This window comes from Rhodnius prolixus, unplaced genomic scaffold (assembly GCF_049639745.1).
Source record: "Rhodnius prolixus isolate KJV_2025 unplaced genomic scaffold, Rpr scaffold_4, whole genome shotgun sequence".
Taxonomy (NCBI): Eukaryota; Metazoa; Arthropoda; class Insecta; order Hemiptera; family Reduviidae; genus Rhodnius; species Rhodnius prolixus.
The window spans coordinates 12,155,752-12,178,699 of record NW_027411614.1 but is presented as its reverse complement, the minus strand read 5'-3'; the positions used below and the strand labels follow the sequence as shown (position 1 = coordinate 12,178,699).

The following is a 22,948-nucleotide window of genomic DNA, read 5'->3' as shown; positions in this document are numbered from 1 at the left end:
TATCCTTGGAGAGGATTCTCAGCGGCCATTCCTTAGCCTAACTCACAAATATTCAGTTTGTATATAAATATTAAAGTTTAGGGCCTGCATCCTCGTGGTTAGCTCATTTAGGTGGTACAATAAGAGGTAGTCCTCCCAGGCAATACTAAGATAAGAAGTATGCCTGCTAGGAGCTGATAAACCTTCTTGGCTGCAAGAACCCATCCTGCGTGTGCTTGTATTTGTACGTTACTATGGGTAAAAACGATCCCAGTTGCTTTTAGTATGGACAATATCATCTATCCTTTAGCTCTTATCCTTTCCTCTCTCCCACTCTTTCCTTTGAAATAAGGAGGGTGAGAAGGAGAAGAGATAAAAAAAAGAAGAAGTGGAGTTAGAAACTCTATAAGAATGAAAATTATGGGCCACCCTTCTCAAACTGTTTTATTCTAACGTTTTTCTTAAAATTGTATTTTATGTACGTTCAATTTATTTATGTCTTTATTGCAATACATCTAATATGTCTCCTCTATTTATTGAGTAAATATATACTCAATGTGAAAACAATTCAGAGTTTTTAGTTCTTTTCAATATTTGCACTGAAAAGATACAGTCAAGAGCAGTTCGTTCACTCACTGGATCCTCACTCAAAAGTTACCACTTTTGTCCACCCAAAATATACATTACTACGGACTCAATTAAAGTGGTCGTAATTTGGAGGAGTTACTCGATTAATTTCGCGACTACTTTTAATACTGTATTGTTTATTTTGATTTATTAGAGAAATGATTTTCCAAAAATGTAAAAAATAAACTTTTGCCAAAATTTCGAAAATTCATATTTATTTCCGAAATTTGGGCAAAAATCTATTGAATCCTTAATTTCAACAAATAATAAAAATAAACAAAATTAAATTACTTTCAATTTACTAACATTCACGTTTTAACCAAACTTATTCTATTACAAAACGTGATTTCATCGTAAAATAACATAAAATATGATTTCAGTATCAAATATAAGTATTAATCCTGATTGATCGCTTTCAGTATGAAATCGATTTGCAGTATTATCATTTGCATTTTATCAAAATATTTGTGAGCACGTTAAAAATTTTAATGAAAAGAAATCAACGATTGCTACAGTTGATGTTTGATGCTTGGAGCTTGGAGCTTGGAGCTTTAACCTTTAAACGACTCACACTTGTTTAACATTCTTATTTTGTTACAAACAGTTTATATATTCTTTAAAATTAGCAATAAATCACGTGAATACTAAGAGCTTGCGTTTTTTGGGAACTTTGGGTCTTTTTATCGCGTGGTAGGAAAGAATTGGAGATTGATTAAAATAAAAAAATGAACTGAAACTAAACTTCAATGCTCTTTAGTGTTTTGCAGACTAAGTACGAGCCTTGATCGAGATGTCTTCCATTATTGTCTTAATCTACGTATACAGGGTGAACCAGTAAGTATTGTCCATAGGCCTACTGTGTGAAGTACATCTAAAGTGGAGTTCAATGAAGTATTGGCCAACTTCATATTTTCCACCGTTCTTGAGTGACGTCACTTTAAATTATTTTTCTAAAATCATTACTTTTTTCCAATAAAAATGTTATTTTTCAGAAAGTTTTAGTCCGAATTCGATTCTAAAGGCACGGTTAGAAAGACAGATAAATGTTCTAAAAATTGATACCATTTCGAAGCATAAGTTATTCTCCAAACAGCCTCAATCTTCCTCCGATTGCTGGAAAAATAAATATAATCGAAATTTTTAAGAAAATTCATTAGGCCCTTACATGATCATTATCAGACCTAGGTGCTGGCACTTTTTATAAAAGTTTCCTTGTTTAATGGGCTTTCAAATGGTATATCATTTTCCAGGATTCCTTTTATCTTCGTATGAGAAATTACGTTTGTTTTACAAGAAAACATGTTCAGAAGCACTCAACAGTGTTAGTTATCAAGTTTTTTAATTCATTGAAAACTCTTTTAGATGGGCCAGTAGTCAATTTTTACAGTAGATTGTCTTAAAATAAGGAAGTCAAAGGTTACAAATTGCACTTCAAAAAAATAAATTAATTAAAAAAAAAAAAAAATTCTGATCTCTCTGAAATATTTGAGAAAATGTTAGGAAATATTTTAAACAAGTACTATTTTTATAAACAAAAATTCATATGTACTTACTCCAGATTACAATTTCACACACAACTACACTGTTGAAAAAGAAAAGAATGTAAATAAACCTTAACCTTTTAAGTGCAATTTTTAACCTTTGGCTTCCTTATTTTAAGACAATCTACTGTAAAAATTGACTACTGGCCCATTTAAAAGAGTTTTCAATGAATTAAACAACTTGATAACTAACACTGTTGAGTGCTTCTGTACACGTTTTCTTGTAAAACAAACGTAATTTCTCATACGAAGATAAAAGGAACCTGGAAAATGATATACCGTTTGAAAGCCCATTAAACAAGGAAACTTTTATAAAAAGTGCCAGCACCTAGGTCTGATAATGATCACGTAAGGGCCTAATGAGTTTTCTTAAAAATGTCGATTACTTTTATTTTTCCAGCATTCGGAGGAAGATTGAAACTGTTCGGAAAACAACTTATACTTCAAAATGGTATCAATTTTTAGAAAATTTATCTGTCTTTCTAACCGTGTCATCAGAATCGAATTCGGACTAAAACTTTCTGAGTAATAACATTTTTATTGGAAAAAAGTAATGATTTTAGAAAAAAAAATTTAAAGTGACGTCACTCAAGAACAGTGGAAAATATGAAGTTGGTCAATACGTCATTGAACTCCACTTTAGATGTACTTCACACAGTAGGCCTATGGACAATACTTACTGGTTCACCCTGTATATTCTAAAATTAATACATTTATGTAAATTAAGCTTAATTAGAACTTCAAAAAATCTATCTGATTTTCTCACTGGAAAAGGGTCTAAATAGAAATTTCTTAGAGACGTCAAGTCTCCAACTCGAACTATCCAAGGATTTTAATGAGTTCATTTGGATGAAGTCACTAAAAACTGAGAACACTCAAATAGTAAACTTCTCCTTATAGCTCACGAAAAAAATCACGGCAGTATGTTTATATAATACAGTGACAATATGCTTCAATTGTGACTGAAAATCAATTTTTGCTTCCAAGAATGTCAACTTCTGCGCGCTCTTAAACCACATTTATTTCACGAACTAGTTACTACTCGAATTGATGTGCCACATATTGTTCCACACAAAATACGTAGGCATGGTGGACCAAAAACTTTTAATTCAGTATCCTTCTCAGTCAGTGTTATAAGGGTCCTGGACATAGATTTTGGGCATAGAAAGCAAACAAAATGACCTAATAATTAATCTATGACAACAATGTTTTGGTAGAAGTTGCAAAGTAGGTACTGAGCTTATTTTATTTTTGACTTGGTAATTGCTTTCATTTAATATTCTAGATCTAAATATGGATCAGAATTTCTTCTATCCTTAAGTCAGCTCAATATAAAAAACAAGCATATTAGATCATAGAAGTATGGGTAAAAAGTTGTGAAAAACTAAACGCTCTTTAAGAAAACTCTTAGAGAATAACTGAGGAAAATGTTTAAATATAGCCTAGATCCACTTCTTTTCTTTTAATTGTAAATTAGTTTTCTTTATTGTTCTTGGTATTTCTTGGCTTTCGTATTGGTAAATTTAATTATTATCATACTTAAACAGAAAATAGAACAGAAAATTTAATTAAATTGGTTCTTTAAAATTGATTATCAATGTTTGGAAATTTATAACAAAGTATAATAAATGAACTGCACTGATATAAAATAATTTAATGATGGATAGGTAGGCTGTGGTTAAAAGTAAAGGATAGACGCTACAAGACGTAATTAATAATTCAAAGTACTAGGCTATAAGGCAAGGCTTTTCAGTTAATAAGGCAAGAAGTACTTCTATTAGCTGCACTTCCACAGGAATGGATCATCTATTCAAATATTCTATAGTCTTGTATTATCTATCTAGTCATTCCTTATCATTTATAATATACAAAATAAATTGAATGAAAAGTATTCGAATAATGATGTTATCTTAGCAAATTTTGCTTCAATTTTTCATGGTTTTCTCTCTGATGAGAACTGGGTGTTTTAAGGAGCTAGGTAGACCTTACGTTGGGACTGGTTTCATTATTACTAAGTAGTTTATGTACAACAATGGGAGGTAGTTATGGTCTTATTTTTCTTCTGCCATCGTCTAATATCGGGCCTTTCATTGCAATAAATTTAGTGAGGCACGTTTAAAATGTGAGTAGAAAACTATTTTGAAAAATAGAAACTAAAGGCGGTGGGAATAGCACCAAGCCTGCCAACAAATATCACTCCTTTGCAAATGCCTTGCCTACTGCTTTTTTCATCTGCCGAAATTACTGCAGTCTAATGTAAAATCTAAAACTGCATTGGACTAGAACTATTGAAGATAATCTATGTCATCGTTATAAAAAAAATGGCACGCATTTATTTGAATAGCTTTTTGATTCTTTTATGTTATTACATACTAATAGTTGCACTAATTTAAGTACAAAGAATTTCTTACTTTACTTAAAAATACTATCAATTCTATTGTATCTGCTCTAAGTAGCAATCTTTCGCAGCAATTTGAGCATAATATTGTGGCTAAATAGCAGTTTTTGCTATATAATTGCAATTATCTCTGTTTTTATTAGCAGATCAAACTAGAATGGACCTATATATTAACCTAACTGAAGTTCTTCATTCGGAATGATCATTATCCCATCCATAAAACCCATATCAAACCCATACTTCCAAAATGTCCTCCAGAAAGCGCTGTCTATTTCAAGTCTGTATCTATTTACATGTTATAAATATTCAATTGATCTAAATAAGTATTTTATATTCAATCCGCCTGTATTCTATTTCGCTGAATTGTAAAACCTAAATCAATTAGTTTTAATTGAAAACTTGTAAAACACTTTACTGATTATTTTTTTAAATTTTAAGTCTAATTTTGCCTTAAGTTTGTATTTCATTATGAAAACAACATCTACAAATATGAACATTTACATTAAATACTTTAGTTTTAAATGTAAAATAAATAAGCAACCAAGAAGCACTAAACAAAGATTCTTAAATTCAAATCTGCGTTGGAAATGTTAAAAAATTTCTTGCCATTTGACGATTGTAAGACTGCGGCCGGCAACCTCGTCAAGGATGAAGACTTTTGGGCATGCGAACTATACATAAAAATATAGTTGGTTTTTATTCACTCTCTTTCAAGCTGCATCTCATTTCAGGTGCAGGTTGGTGATCATTCTGTTGTGGAAAACGAGAGTTTCCCGGCTGAAACTCCACCTAAAATGAACAAAACAGAAAACAATTTCAACTTGACCATAGGAAATAAAAGGCATTTTAAAATATTGTCCTCGAGTGTTATTACAATATCATGTATATGTTTATGAATTCCAGGGCGGATATTATTTCCAGCGGGTTATTGGACCAGTATTCAGTGAAACAGAATATTGAATATACGAACTGAAATGACAATATTCTCATCATATTGCTGAATATAAACTTCAATTATAAATATTAAACAGTTGACACTTTTAAAGATTGGTGTTTGGTGTAGTGAAGAAAAAAAGAGGTTTTGCTAAAAATATTAGTCTTTCATAGTCATAGATACTTTAATAGTCAAAATATAAATAGTCAAAATAAATACAATACTAAGAAATCATCTAAACATCTAAGAACTATTTAGAGGTACCTTTGATTGATTAAGGTATTAGAGAAGACAGGCAGTAGTGATATTCTTCGACAGTGATTTTGTGATTACTTACAAGTGATCCTTTGACACTATTTCGGTTTCATGCGACCAAGAGGATCGTCTGCAATGTATGGGAAGGATTAGATTGGGAAGCTAATAGGTCCTGTAGGAGCGAGATTTCGTTAGATAGATAGAAAAAATTGATTTGAAGGTCAGAATGAATGGTCAGGTTTGGTTTGTAGTATGGTGCTTCAAGGATGTTTAGTAAGAGATTGGATTATATTGTTTTTATTCTTTTGGGCTTTCTAGAAAAGCGAAGCTTCTCATATATAAGACCCTGATAAGACCGGTAGTACTTTATGGAAGTGAGTGCTGGGTTCTGACCCAAGACAGCCAGACAGCCTTGAGAGTGTGGGAAAGGAAAGTATTGATATTGAGGAAAATTCATATATGGTCCTGTGAACGAGGGAGGAAGATGGAGAATCCGCACCAACTTAGAACTGCTTACCCTCTATGGAGAAGCAGACAACGTTGCATACATTAAAATAGGAAGATTAAGTTGGTTAGGACATGTGGAGAGGATGGTGGATAACCACATCCCTAAACGCCTTTTATATGGAAGGCCCGGAGGCTTCAGAATAAGAGGTACGCCAAGAATGAGATGGCTGGATGACTGGTCGAGGGGGGATTTGTGCGAAGGTGGAGACTGAAGGCTCTTGATAGAGCTCAGTGGAGGACCTTGGTTGAGGAGGCCCTGGTCCTTTTAGGACTGTAGCGCCGAAGAGGAAGGAAGTATTCTTTTGGGATTAGGATATTTGTTTGGTTAATCCATGATGATTAGTTTGTGTTTCAAGTCAAAGTTTGGCATGTGGACGTTATTTTTATTTTATTTTTACTGTGAATCTACGAAAGACTTCATGCATAAAAATAACAAAATACTCAGTCATTTTCAGTTGTCGTTCTTATTTCTTTTACTCATCAGAATGCTTCAGCTCTTAAAATGGCCACAGATTGTGGTGGAAAAAAAAGTGAATTAAAAAAAAAGACAAAAGAAAAAACAAGGAAATCCTAAATGAGGAGAGAAGAGAATTACAAGATGGGAAGTAGGAGTTTAGTGATGACAGAGAGGATAGGGGTTGAATGAGGTCTGGTTCAAGCAGGGAATGGCGTGAAAGTCTGCCGGTTGATCGATATTATTTTATCACGTCTTAAAAGTCAAGAGTTAGCTAGCATCGTCAGGGGCCAGCAGGGGGGAGGCACTAGTGATGCGGCTCGAAGTAGGAGCTGCTACGGTCATCCAATACAACATTAATGTCAGGCCGGTAATGTCACGCTTTCAATTCATGGTCCAATAAGTAGCCCTTGACTTACTTCCTTCCTTTCCACCACCACTTCCTCACTTAAAATGCCACAGTTTACCACTTCGAGATCTAATTTTAAAAGAAATTCGGCGAGACATTGCGTGTAAAATTGTGTTTGTTTTGTTGAAAGCTCCTTGAATTCCCTCAAGAGAAAACATATATTATTTAGTTCTTTTGAAGACATCTATCCTTCAGCAGTTGTTTTATTTCTTTCGCTTCTCAACTCTCCCTTTAATTGATCCTTTCAAATGTAATCATCACTAATCTCTCTACTATTTAGCTTTAGGAAAGGTAGGGCTGCAGTTAATTGCATTTTTCAGTTGTACGATTACCCATCATTTGTAGGTAAACCAAGGTAGGCTATATTGTCAAGTTTTTTTTATATTTTTCAAAGGTGTTCACATGATCTGGAGTTGCATCACAATTTTCAGAACATTTCTAGAGAAAAGATTCCAAATAGACGACATCAATGTTAAAAACCACAAGTGTTAGTCTAATAAATTTAACCAGTATTTTAGAAACTAGGTTAAATTATAAATTTCAAAGCGTAGAGGAATATAACATATACTATTTTCAAAACAATTCATAGAAAAACCAACAAGCGACTCGCTAACTTGATATAGCGCTCACAAGTGGTATCTTATTATCTTTGTCGAAATTTCTGTTTGACTAAAACAAGGTTTAACAGTTCGAACAATAACTCACCTCTTCTTAAACGCTTACTTTAGTAAGTAAATTGTCTTCCTGCAAATTTTTACTAGATTAAAAGAAACTTTCAATTAATTCTCTAGTTAGAGATCTCTTCTCTGTAGCTTCCCAAATATTGAAATTTCTACTCATCTACTCAAACAACCAAAAAGTTTACAACGTTGTAATATAGTCACTGCAAGCACTTTTTCTGCAATCTCTGGGGCTTGGAGATTATAGAGCATTCTGTACATTTCAAAATCTTGCACCTCTTCACGTATGCATTGCTCTAGTTAACTAGGGATGCAAGACCTTTTATAAGGTAGAAAAAAGCTTTAAATTCTGTGCAAAATGAAATCATGCTCGTACTGAGGTCTGAACCTCTATCTAAGGTAAAAACGGCATTGCACAAGGGTTGAGAGTTTCTATTTGTGTGCGTAATTCCCCAATCTCTAATGCGGAGACCAAACATGTACCAACCACTTATCATTTGACTGACTCCCACCAACCCTTACCGTATAAAATACTTGGCAGTTCTATTGGTAAGATAAAGGAAACATCCCACCAAATAATATTCTTATTGTATTTTATTAAAATTTCGAGTTTTTATAGTTAATGGCAATTTTATATTTTTCACGTGTATACTAATCGTAATAGAGATTACGATGTATACACGTCAAAACACTTAACAGGTTAATGATATAGGAAATTTGTTATAAACATTGAACAGCTTACTAAGAAGAAAGGAGAATTGTGTAGAATGAGATTCACAGAGTGGGGATGAAAGATAAAGCAAGTAGAATAAAAAAGAAAAGAAAAGTGAGCCTGACTTACACTCTGTACAAATAACAAATAGGGACTTCACTTGAGGACGTAAATGTAAATAGTGAGCAGGAGTTTCATCCGGTAAGAATGGCGTAGGTTGTGACAAGGGGCCGGCCTTAGGGGGTACCTAGCTTTGTCTTCTCCTTTTGTCACACTCATCTTCCCTCCTTGCAAACCTTCCTTTCCCTAAAACCTTCCCTAACTAAACTTTAAAGCTCAGGCTTACCGTACTTTTCCCAAGGTTAAACAAATGAAATTATTTATCAAAGAGAAGAAAACAGTATTACCATTTCACCTGCGCTGTTTAAGAAATAAATTGCAATTTCATTAGTTTAAGATTTTAAATTTTGCTTTTAGCCATATTAGATCTAAATCACGAACTCCTTCTCCTAAATAGATTTTTATTATTGATTGCTTTTGTGTCCAATCTATCGGCGAAAAGTGGTCTCACAAGGCCATGACTTTCGAGAGTTAATAGAGAATTGGAATTCACAGATTGGATTATTTCCACAACGATAATGTTGGATAGTTGAATGTTATGTTGGTGTTTTAACAGAAATTGAATGTTTCAGTGCAGAAGTTGGGAGTTTTCTATTCTTACACAAATTGTGTCATTGAATTGAACTCAAAGAACTTATTGAAGAGGTTGAAGTTAGATCTAAACGAGCTGTTAGGTAGCACAATGCTAATTTAGAGCTCCTTTGGTGACGCTTAAAGAGAAATAGGCTAGTTAGCCACATAGATAATGATGTACTATTCAAACAATATTTTGTTGAATGAATGGTTTTGATGAATAGAATATTGAAACAAGTCTAGGATGATCAGAAAATGTAGAGATAGACGGAAACAGAAATAAAGTCGAAAAATCTTCACCAACTGATTAATCAAACTATTTCTAATGATGGATTTATGTCTTAATTGAGTTTTAGAACTGTACTTCAAAAAGATGGCTATTAACAGGAATTAGGCGATTCAGCAGAAAAAGAAGCAATGCATTCGATAGTTTGGGCAAGGTTGTGAAGTTTTCTTTAAAGAGACATCTCTTGCTTTTAAGACGGAGTTACTGGACTCGAATCCAGTAGCTGGCTTTCAGATTTTTTCTTAGATACTTTAGTGGACGGTGTTTTCTGAAACGAAAGAACACTGTCCGGAGGACGCAATGTATTGAAAAAAAAAAAACTCTGGGAGCCAGAGACCGGTCGTAGTCGTATACTTGAGGTGTGCTCATGAAAGCTCTTTCGGTACAGAAATTTGAATAAAATTAAATTATTTTAATATCATTATCAGTTGATCAGTGGTTTTATTACAGTTCGATTGGGAGACGGCCAGTATCTTACCTTTAATATAAAGATGGCGATGAAGAAAGAAAATTCATTTAAGTTTCTTCGGATGCACCGAGTGGGTGCTAAATTAGAATTGCAAAACTATTTTTCAGTTAGAAAACTAAATGTGGATGCAAAACTAATAATCTCATTTAATTTGAATTTAGAATTAGCATGTAAGACGGTTTTTAAAACAGATTTTATTATTCTGAAAAGAATTATATTTTTATAAATAAACATTAATACAAAACATTAATCGTACATAAATAAATAATTAAAACAAATAAAATACCTGAAAAGAATAATTAAATTACTAAGTTTATAAGTAACCGACTTTAAACACTATGTAAACACTCAATCTAACGTAAACACTCAAATGAAGCTGAACCTTCCTAGGCTGTAACCTCACATTCAGGTGTGTCGCGTCAGCCCCCTCTGATGGTACTTTTACATCTAGCGATTTTTCCAGCCTAACGCTTCACATATGTAACAGGGTTTCTTGTCTACTTGATTAGATTTATTTTGTTTTCTTTCATCACAATTCTCAGCCTGTTTATTTACTTTTTTCCTAGTTGTCATCAGAATGTCTTTCCTTTTTGTACTATATGAATCATCCAATTTTCTGAGTGCAGTATAAAGTTTGTCCATTTCTATTACTTCTTCTCTATCCAAATCGTCTTGTATTTCTAAAGGTAGTCCTACAACAATCGTATTGATTCTTGATTGAATAGTGGCACTACTTTCGCATACTAGACATAATTTTTCTTTTACCAATGCGTAGTCCACTAATGATCCTCCTAAATACTTGTAGTTATAAGCCCTTCTAACCATCGACCAACCTTTGTCTACAAATACGTTCTAAATGATTTCTTCCATTCTTACCAATTGGTCAAACCAATTTTCCTAAAATTCGCTTCATACCAATCCTTTGCAGAACCTTCTAAAAAAAAACCGGAGTACTTCAATGATCTTAATGTCCTGACTTACTTTATGTCTGGAGCACTCCGCTTCAAATTTAGCCAACCATTCCGTTGCATTTTGTTTTTTCTCAAATTTTCCCAAAATAAATTTTTTCTCGACCTCATGCAACTTAATTTCATCATTCAAAGTTAGTTTAGCTTCTAATTCTTTTATTTTATCCAATAAAAAAAATTCTTGTTCGCTCCTACTTGTACTTGCAGATATTTCTGTGGTTGGATTGTATTCTTCTAGTGGGAGATTTTTTAAAACAGAGGTTACCATCTTCATGGAAATACTCTTTTTTTAGTAATTCATCAATTCTAACACCCACTTTACGATAACCATTAATTGGTTTTATCGCTGTTATTGCACACATTATTGTTGATTTTGCGCATAGTACCTTATGAATTTTTAAATTCTGGAACTCACTTGGAAGTCTGAACCATAAAACCTTGTCTTCTGAAATTCCTGCTAACTTGAAATCATCCTCTCCTTCTTTCACAATGTGCACAAAAAGTTTACCTTCTACTTTGTCCATTGTCTTCTTCGTCAAAATATTTCCACTAGTAATTTAATTTGTAAGACGGTTTTTAAAACAGATTTTATTATTCTGAAAAGAATTATATTTTTATAAATAAACATTAATACAAAACATTAATCGTACATAAATAAATAATTAAAACAAATAAAGTACCTGAAAAGAATAATTAAATTACTAAGTTTATAAGTAACCGTCTTTAAACACTATGTAAACTATGTAAACACTCAATCTAACGTAAACACTCAAATGACGCTGAACCTTCCTAGGCTGTAACCTCACATTCAGGTTGTGTCGCGTCAGCCCCCTCTGATGGTACTTTTACAAGCATAAAGAAACTTTTCATTTTTAGTAAATTTTCTAATCTGCATTTTGAAAAAAAAAAATTAATGTAGTAAAAATTATTATTTCAATTTAACGTAGCTTAACAAATTCAAATGGAACTAATATGGTTTCCCAAAAATGTTTTTTCATTTAGTAATAATTGCGTAAATTAAAAAAGCTTTTTAATATCATTCGACAAAAAATTTGTTATAAAACAAACTAGAATCCATTATAAATCTATTACCCAAAATTAATTATCACTAATTGGCATAAAGAGAAATGTAGGTATATGCTTTTATAGCAGCAACCCTAATTTACATGCAATAATTGGATTTCTCAGTACTGTACTAACATTTACAAATTTTTAATCAACAAAGTAGGAGTTATTGTTTTTCAGTATTGATTGAAATAAATAATTGCTACATAACCTACAAATGTTTAATATTTATTACACTGGAATTTAGAAGATGTTTTCTTTTTTTTAATGCTGCCATTATTTCTGTGAGAAGTTAACATCGACGGTAATAAAAGGCGATGTGATAGAATTTAATTAGTAAAATTATGTTATTATATTATTAAAAGTTTCACAACATGCGTTTTGATGAATAGAATAGTGAAACAAGTCTAGGATGTTCAGAAAATATAGAGATAGACGGAAACAGAAATAAAGTCGAAAAATCTACATCAACTGATTAATCAAACTATTTCTAATGATGGATTTATGTCTTAATTCCGTCAGGGGTACAGTAAACATAACAGCCATGTTATGACGGATAAAATCAGAGATCCAGCACTGCAGACTTAACCATATTTTTAGCAATTATACTTTTACACGTTAAGTAAAAATATAATAATTTGAAGAAAATGGAAGAAAATTTGAATGAAAACAAATTTTAACAAAATATTCATCATTTTCGGTTTGCTAAATATCCGACGATACCAGTTGAGATGTTGAGATTTTGAGGATACCAGTTAAGGGTTAAAATAGCATCAATGTGATTTAATTAAAGTAAGCTCTGCAGAGAATGGGGCATTTTATGTTAATTGAATAATATAGGTAAGTTCTGTAAGCATCAATCATTTGTAAGCATTACTATTCAAGTACAAGCATTAGCGGTGAGCTTTAACGGAAAAGGGAAATTGGTTGTTCTAAGTGACATTTCCGATGTGTCAGCTGCATTAATTCTCTTGAATAACGACTAATATATTATTACTACGGACATTTAATTTAATTAAATTGCATGGAAACATATTTTGATAAATCATAGTTTAAAAAGATTAAAAAATATATATACAGGGTGAACCAGTAAGTATTGTCCATAGGCCTACTGTGTGTAGTACATCTAAAGTGGAGTTCAATGACGTATTGGCCAACTTCATATTTTCCTCTGTTCTTGAGTGACGTCACTTTAATTTTTTTTTCGAAAATCATTACTTTTTTCCAATAAAAATGTTATTATTCAGAAAGTTTTAGTCCGAATTCGATTCAGATGACACGGTTAGAAAGACAGACAAATTTTCTAAAAATTGATACCATATTGAAGCATAAGTTATTCTCTAAACAGCCTCAATCTTCCTCCTGATACTGGAAAAAGAAAAGTAATCGAAATTTTTAAGAAAACTCATTAGGCCCTTATGTGATCATTATCCAACCTAGGTGCTGGCACTTTTTATAAAAGTTTCCTTGTCTAATGGGCTTTCAAACGGTTTATCATTTCGGATTCCTTTTATCTTCGTATGAGAAATTACGTTTGTTTTGCAAGAAAACGTGTCCACGAGCACACAGCAGTGCTAGTGTATTCTGTTGTTAAATTCATTAAACTCTTTTGGATGGAGCTGTAGTCAATTATTAAATTATATTAATTTTTAATTTATAATAAACCAACGAAAAAGAAAGGTTAAAAGCTCAGTCTTCGTGTACTGAACTCACAACGCGAAGTCCAGACACCGGGTTCGTGTTCAGCCGCAAAAAAGATTTCTTCCTAAACATAATACATCCCCAGTCCGGGGATGGATGCTACAGTCTGCAAAGAGAGGACCATAAGGCAGATTTTGAGGCGCCATAATTACAAATAAAACGCACAAACGGAAGGTATTACCTGAGCTTCATGCAATGTGGAATTGGAGAATCCAATTTCAAGTCCAGATAACGATACTTACTAAATTTCTTTCTTCTTCTAGTATCCCTCTACCGTTCATTGTTCAGTGAAGGACTGAATCGTCTGGAAGGGGTTAACTCTTTTAATGACGGCAATGCACTGAGCAGGAGTTTACGAAAAGAATAATTTATAACTAGTGTGAAAACTAAAAACCAGTCATTGCGATACATTTTAGAGGTAAAAAGTGAGGGGACTGACCTAAAAAATGCTGGAATTGACAATAACTACGAATAATATCTGTGAATTACTTACAAACATATAACCTCCTTAAATTAAGGGAAAAGTCTACAATATCCTACGGTTTATGCTAACATAAGTATTTAGATATAAGGATACTAGTGGGGAATCAAATTTTCGTCAGGATCTTTTCTTTGCGGTGACGAAAAACGCTCAGCTGAAGGCTTTACTGTTCGTCGTGCAGTACGAGTAAAGTATATACTCCTCTTTTACATTATTCTCTTCCCTTTAACCTCTAAAAATCTTTAGTAACCCTTAGCATTGGAGCTGGCGACGCTTATGCACTGTAATTAGACAGTAGATTCAACAATGGGCCTTTTATATTCAAAAGGCAAAGTAGAAAGAGATCTTAAAGATCAATTTATAAAACCAATTTTCGGAATGAAAAAAAAAAACATTCGATTTGAGATCTCAATCCTCTAAAAAAAATATATCATTACATGAAAGAAATTACATTAATTTCACATTTTTGAGATCTTCCATTTTACTATTTCTTTACTAAACTGTATTTTTTAAAATGTTTGACAAAAACTAAAAGAGAAAATAAGATAAAGGCCAGAAGATAAGTGTTTTATAACGAGGAAGATTTGATTACAGCCGCAAAATTGTGAGACCACTTCAGATGACTCAGTTCCATCAGGTGGGAGGAAATAATGACAGACAGTTGTTGTTGGAATAAGGGCCTTCTGGCGGAAATGCTAAGACTTCGGTATGTGTGTGAGGTCGTGGAAGAAAGGATAGGTTTACATCAATGTATGTGTGAGATAGGCCATAGGAATTTGTGGAAAACTAGTATTGAAAGGGCCGTGGATTGAGAGCCATTCCGCCAAAAGTGGTTCCAAATATTTGTCCAAATATTTCTTATAAGGCGCAGTATTTACGTTGCGGTTGAATTTTTACAATGATTAATTAGATAATCTCTTGATTAGGCGAACTTTGTCCATTTTATTAAAAACTTCTAAAAACTATAATTATACGAAACAATTTAATTAACTTAATAATTTCTGAATAAAATATTTTTCATTTTCAGTATGAACTGAAAAATATAAAGTTTGTAACAGAGTAGAACAGTTCAAATAACCGTATAAACTGTGTATAGAAGACTGAAATGTAGACCACAAACGACGGCCAGATATTAACAGTTTGAGTATAACAGAACGCTCTTTCAATGAGTTACACCTTTTCATTAACTGTTCGGCCAGAGAGAACGACTTGGGTAAGAGCACTTCTGAAATGACCCTTCTATTATTAGCGTCTAATTTTGTCCCTACTAACCCTCCTCCACTTCATCGTCGCCAGCCAGCCATATCCACTGACCTCTTCCAACCTTATACAACCACGGAGACTGCTTCCTAAACTGTTCCACTCAGTCCTATTGGAAACTCTCGTTCCGTGGCTCCGGCTAGAATATAACAATGGCACTCCAATCGTGGCACCAGACTTGAACATCACTACCACCAGCCGCGATATCCCACTTATGAAAAGGTCCATTCTAGCCTGGGACACCCTGCACAAGCAGAATTATTAACTAATATTCTCTGACACCCTGTGCGCATTGCTTTGCACCCATCCTGTACTGTAGATTCTAGGGCGACTTGAAATACCTACTGTAATTACAATAGACTATAAAAGTATTCTTCCTTTGAAACCTTTAACAATAAAGTGACTCATTTTACTGCCAATGCGAGTTCAATTTATAGCCCAATAAAACTGACCGTCTACAGTTAATATTAATTCGAAAAACCTTTCTCGGTTACCCTTTACAATAATTGCAGATTACCATCTTATTAGACCACACGTCTAGTAAATATGAGCCTCAGCAACGAGCCATCTAAAAAAAATAACATAAAACAGATGGTTTGTAACAGAACAATTGTTTCGTTATTGCAATTAATTCAAATTTTTATAACTTCGCTTTATAAGGAATAATTTTCTCATTTATTGTAAATATCAAAAACAATAAAATACTTCCGGCTGATAGATTTCCTTTAAACTCAAAAGTTGAAGAATCCTTTTAATCATTTATAAGAGTTTAGGTAGTTCAGAGTAGTCTACTGAAACAGCACTTCGGAGAAACGCCTACCTCTTCTACAAGAATTTTCTTGGAGAAAATGTGTTAAATAGAAATTATAGTCTTGCAAGTGCAATAAATATTGAGGAAAGGAATTAGCTCGGTGGTTAGCGTACTAGATTCCCTCAGGAAGATACCGGGTTCGAATCCAGAGTTGGCGCTTAGAATTTCTCTTTCTACCTTTGAGCTCTTCTCGTAGCTTATTGTCTAGTAATGTGCAGTATTGTCTTCACTGAAGACATACATTTTTACAGATCGATAGATAGATAATCTATAAATATGTGCAATAAATACTGACATGAAGTGCCAATGTTCAATACATTATAACCTTCATAACAATGGTATGCGGTAAGCTTAAGATGTGAAGGATAAGATGCAGGGAAAAAGGAAGGAAAAATCTGCAGCTAGTGTAGAAAGTTAGAGAAGGATGTGTTTTAGTCTTTTGTGTCTGTAGGGTATAGAAGGATATGTAGGAGGCTATGTCGCGGCAGAGTGGATTAGGATAGCATTCTAGGATGGAAAGGAGTTTCAGCAGACGATTTTGGATATAGGAGTGTATGGGTGTTAATGGATGCAGACTCGTGGAGTGAACCAATTTTAGTGCGTCTAGGAGAGTCTGTCGCAAGTCTGAGAAATTTGTCTGGAGTTTCTTTTTTTTTTCTTTTTTTTTTTTTTGGGCAATGAACCTTTCGGTTATTATGCTCTCTATCCCACTTCTCTCCTCATCCCTTCACGGACCACACACAAGGTGTAGATCTTCCTTCCAAGCTATATTTCATCAAACAGCCTGATTTGCTTCAAAAACCCGATCACCCTGTTTATCTGAGCTGGATCATTCCCAAGGGTCTCCGCAATGTCGTTTTGAATATTATTACTCTGTCGAGCCTGTTCATAGGATGGACATTCAGCAATGACATGGAGTTTCTTGATGTTGCTACTACGAGTCAGACTCCAGGCGTAGAGCAACATCGGCCTAATGACCACTTTATAGAGGAGAAGTTTGTTGGTCACAATAATTTTGGAGTCACGTGAGAGTAGAGGAAATAATAGTCCAGTTTGCCAGCGTTTACTTTGTCCTGACGTGCGTAGCGAATGTTGTCCACAGTTAGGCCTAGGTACTTGACGTGCATAGACCACGGGATCAGAGAATTACAGTGCCTAATTTGTCGATTAAAAGAGGGTCTGCGTTTGGTGAAGAGTATAGCGTTAGTCTTATCGTGGTTTATTTTAATTCTCCACTTAGTGCAGAATTTGGTTAGTCTGTCGGTAGCAAGAGTAAGACTGTTGGTAATAGTGTCCATACTCCAAGATGGCGTGTAAAAGACCATGTCAACAGCGTACAAGGATTTATGTAAGTGATGAAGAGGATAGGACCTAGGATGGAACCTTGGGGAACGCCTGCTGCGATTGAATAGGGGTATGAGGAGGTAGAGTTTAGGTGGAGGACCGACCTTTTTTTTTGGAGAGGTAAGAGTGAAGGAGTTTAATAAGGTACACAGGAAAGTGGTAGTCGATTAGGCGGAAGAGAAGTCCAGTATGCCAAACGGTGTCAAAGGCTTTTTCTAAGTCGAGCAGTACCACTCCAGTACATTTTTACAGATCACCAGCTAGGAGAAAGAGAGAATAAACGGAGAAGAGCGCCTACAGCAGGCAACTGGTGTGACCCATACCATGTTTAACCCAACTAAGTGAATCTAATTTCACATATAATCCAGATCGTCATGATAGCCGAGCGGTTATAGGCTAGACCCGCAAAGCTAAGATGTATTATTGGTTAGAGGGTTCGATTCCCGGTCTAGACCTTGTATTTTATTTCATGGTTAATATGAGAACTTTGTAGTTAAGTTCCGTCCACAACACCTGATTGTTGCTCCTGAAAAAATAGGCATTACTTATTTACATAACAAAACACATCTTGCAAAAAATGTTGGCATACAGTTTTTTAAAAAGCATTTTGCACCGAAGTTGCACCTTTATGGAAAGCAAAACAAGACAACTTTACTGGAACTCAGAAGAAATAAATGCTCCTAAAAAACGTTGAAATAGAAATGTTTAAAACTTATTTATCGCCATAAAATGCTCTTGAAGCATTAAAGAAATTCCGAGGGTTATTTAATTGCTAAAGGAGCATTATCAAATAAAATAAATATGAAAGATTTTTGATAAACTCAATGAAATGGAAATTTATTCTTGTGGTCTGCGTTGACAGTTTGACCATGTTGACTTCTTAGTACTTTTTAGAAATTCAGTATCACTTTGTAAGGGGCAAAAAGACGTAGAATTTTGTTTACATATGCAAATGAACGTTTGCTTATAAAATTGTAAAAGGACGTTGGTATAATTTCATTATAATTAAGTTTATAAACAACTGTATTATAAATTATTATTCGTATAAAGCATGGTAAAGTTGTAGTTTTACAAGAGTTAGTAATGTATAACAAATGTAGTAGTTTAGAAAAGTATAGGATATTTATCGGCAAGGACTTGTTTTTATAACACTGTATATCTGAGAGATAAGAGAAGAACAAGAACTGCCAGGAGTGATATTTTAGTTTCTTGGTTCACGAATGAAATCGGATAGTCCGTGTGAGTGAGGGAGGTTGATAGCCTGCCGAATGTATATATCTCTCTCCTCTTTATCCCATTGGAGATGGTTGGATTATGAACAGAGTGGTAGGGAAATGGGATAAAGTGAAAGCGAAGGGGGAAAGTTCAGTTGTAGACCCGAGTTAAAAGGGAAATGGTATGGGACACGCTTTGGATTTATTTGATTAAAGGGTAGAACGGAGACTATGTATTGTGGAGCAAATCGTGTGTGTTCCCGGGCGATATCATGTCACTTGGCAAATATTCAGCCGCTAGGAGATGATGCTCTCTCTTTCTCCCTCAATAACTGAGTGCGGTGTTAGTGTGTGAGAGAGAGAGGCGAAGTAAAGTTACAAAGAGTATGGAGAAGTCACTTTCAGAGTATAGGAGAGGTTCCACTGGAGTGTCGGGTTATCTCTTGGGACTTTGGTTTATTGCTGAACATTAATAGGACAATCAAAACCACCGAGATACCCACCAAAGGTAGATTACAATTTAATGGAAACGAATTGAGTTCTTTGCCAATGATAGAACTGAAATATATAAACTTCCGCCCTTTTACACACTCTTCACTACTTTACAACTAATTATTACTTCGAATTATTTCTCGTTGGGCCATTTTTAATGGCCAGTGTTGTAATTTCCTCCCAAATACAGGGTGTATGCGAAGGAATGGTCGAAACTTTGGGAGGTGATTCAGCAGCTCAAATGCAACAAAAAATATTCTCTTCACTTTGGCCCGATTCTCAATAGTGTCCAAGATATTTGAATTTTTAACTTTTCCGTCAATATTCGCGTTTTTCACCATAAAAATGGCCGTAACTTTTCTATCCTTTATCCTACAACAAATATGCTTATTCCAAACGAAAGAGCATTAAATTTCCTATAAATTTGCTCAATACAGAGCCTCAAAACGTTTCTTATAACAATGATTAGAGAGTAAAGCGATTTTATTAAATTGAAATGAGTTTGGAAATATAAACTCTGAAACATTTCAGGTTGAAAAAAGTATTTTTGGCGAATGTACAGAAATGTGCGTGTGTAAAAAAAAGATATTAAATATTTATTAATGTTGTCGTTTATTCAGGACATTTTTTTGGCCTTTTTATTTTTTTAATATTTGAAGTTATTTTATTTTGTTAGCTACTGAGAGTAGGTATATAATTGCATTATTAAATAACCTTTAATACATACAAAATGGGCTCATATAAAATTAAACGGCTTAAATAATTCAAACATAAGCTATTAATTATGGTGACTGAATTAAAATAGACTCCGACTAAATTTATCCAGTATATACTTGACCACATATATATTATGGTCCCTACATTATATTCTTATACAGGGTGTCCCAAGCTATATGGATAACGACTTTTTCTCGGAAACTAAGATAGCTAGAAAAAAAACTAAAAAATACGTGTTCCCTTAGTTTTTTGTTAGGAATCCAAATTTACTTTGTAAATTTTTTTCGGTGCTTCCAGAAGCGAGATACAGGTATCTATTATTCTCTGCTTTAGTTCATCTACAGATGCAATCCCGGCTTGATTCTGATGCACCTAAATTTAGAAATGCTTTTAGGTAAGCAGAAATAAGGAAAGAAAGAAAAAAGTTATGAATAATCACCTTGTTTTTCAGGTATCCCCAAAGGAAATAGTCCATAGGTGTCAAGTCCGGTAAATGAGGTGGCCACTGAATAGCCCCCCGTGTCGCTATAACTCGCCCATCAAATTGCCTACCGAGATATCTCTTTATATGCCTGATGGTGTTATATCGACACGGGTGGCGATTCAGTGATACTTCTCTCACCGGATTTGACACCTATGGACTATTTCCTTTGGGGATACCTGAAAAACAAGGTGATTATTCATAACTTTTTTCTTTCTTTCCTTATTTCTGCTTACCTAAAAGCATTTCTAAATCTAGGTGTATCAAAATCAAGCCGGGATTGCATCTCTAGATGAACTAAAGCAGAGAATAATAGATACCTGTAACTCGGTTAAAGCCGAAACTACTTCTTTGGCAGTAAGGGGCAATTGGCAGGAAAGTGCATGTCTATGCATCTCTATTAAAAAAAGTTTTAAAACTAGGATTTTACACTTTACAAAGTTTGTAAAGTGAACATGAACTTGAACTCCTTTTTGTAACAGATACATTGGTATCTCTATGCAAATAAAGATAATAACTAAATAGTAAAATAGCACTCGGAAAAACAAATTTCACGAAATACAATCATTTTTACGAAGTGGTACAATTTAGCATGATGTACTACCAAGAGGTACGCGAGCCAAAAAAGGTTGGGAAACGCTGGTGAATACTAAGGCAATTCACCCAAGGAAGAATTCGCATCTTCAGGTTACTCCCTAGCTTCCGGAAATTCTCTTAATATGTCTCCAGTTCTCTGAAATTATTATAACAGATAATAATTAGTCGTCATTTTAAATGGCGTGAATATATATTTGTTGGAATACTTGAATAAGTTTATACTTTACATTATTCTAAGCAAACCTTGCATTATGTGATACTTAATTACCGAAACCTTGCATGTTAAACGTACCAAAGAGTATAAAATCCATTTTTACTAAAATATAGTGGTTCAACCATTGAACTAATTAAAGGAAACGCAGAAATTATTTATTGAATCTGTTTGCTAGAAGAAAAAATTTGGATAAAATTTCTTCAAAGTGCTTTAGTAAGAAATGTTAAATAAAAATAAAGATTTCATAATAAATTTTTGGCGCTAATTAAAAATTAATATCTTAAAGAAGAACATGTATTAAATATATTCATTTCCATGGAATTTAATGGAGGAAAGATTGCCAGGCTAATTTCAAAGATATCACAATAAATCTTTAAACAATTCTTATTTTTTCTCCCTGTAATTATTATTATCTCGTAATTTATTTTTTAAAACTATACCGAGTGTTTCATATTATATTATAAAATTATTAATCATTTTTCTCTTCAAACATCTTTAAAAATTAATTAAGTTGTTTTAAAAAGTTATTTTTGGCGAGGTGGCACATCTTCTCTTGTGGATTTCGGCGTCCTTTAAATGCAACAAACATTTCATATGGTACATAAATATTACAAAATAGAAAATATTTGCATTATCATTATTATTAAAGATGGAGGAAACTAACTCCAAGAATCAATACCAGAAGATAAACATCATATATTTCTCAATAAGTTGTATAAGTTTCAATTTCCTAGTCCTAGCACACCATGTAAACATAAACATGCACCATTCTATCTAGCAGGATTGAGTTTCAAGGTCTGACACATCCACCAGAATATCCCTAAGGCTGCTAAAGTTTTGCTTGGAATATCAAAGCACATTCAACAAATTTCAGGTAAATCCAGTGATTAGCTCCACATTTCATTCATTCTTTAATAAAGAGAAATATCAATTTTCAAAGATTACCAAATTTTATTGGTAGCTTTTATAATTTGAGTAATAAATATCTTCGATCAAATCAAACGTGCTTTCGAAACCACCTGGTTCATAGCTTAGCGTAATATTTCAATGAAACCATTTCAAAACCAGCTGCTAGTCCTAAGATATTCTCTTCCCTAGGAGCTAATTATAGATAGCTCTCTGTTCGATGATGGAAGTGTTGTCTGAGAGAAGGTTGTCCGAAGGCCGGCATTGCCGAGACAAACAAAAGCTCCAGGCGCCAATAACCTCAGATGTTAATGCGCCTTAAATTAAATTAAACAAAAAATTCTCATCATTTTTAACAAATTACTGTTTAAATTATCATAGACAAACTTTGCACATTTCAACCCTCTTTACGTGGCTTTTTCTGGTTGATGGAAAGTTTTAAAAAAGGCAAAAATTGATTATCTGATAAATAAAGGTTTAGAGAAAATAAAATTATTTATTTTTATTTATTTCTTTAGGACTCTTGAAGCCTGGGGTATATGCTGTGGAAGTTCTCTTTACGTTCTTATGTCGCGTACAGTCAACACTATCCTACAATTTGATTTTGAATAGTAAAATCGTCTAAGTTGAATGGGAGGCTTTTAAGAAGATGGAATCTAAGGGAATACCCGTCTAAATCGGGGTTTTTGCGTTAACATTATATGGCAGAAGCAGGTCGTAAAATTATAACCAAAAAAAGAATTATTAACAAGC

The 22,948-nt window shown here is 33.6% G+C and overlaps 1 protein-coding gene and 1 pseudogene across 7 annotated transcripts in view; one reads left to right on the top strand and one right to left on the bottom strand.

Moving 5' to 3' along the window:
• Positions 1-22,948, top strand: part of caps (capricious) — an 810,649-nt gene that overhangs the window by 4,437 nt on the left and 783,264 nt on the right. The window lies entirely within an intron of this gene.
• Positions 10,392-11,724, bottom strand: LOC141455539 (uncharacterized; annotated as a pseudogene).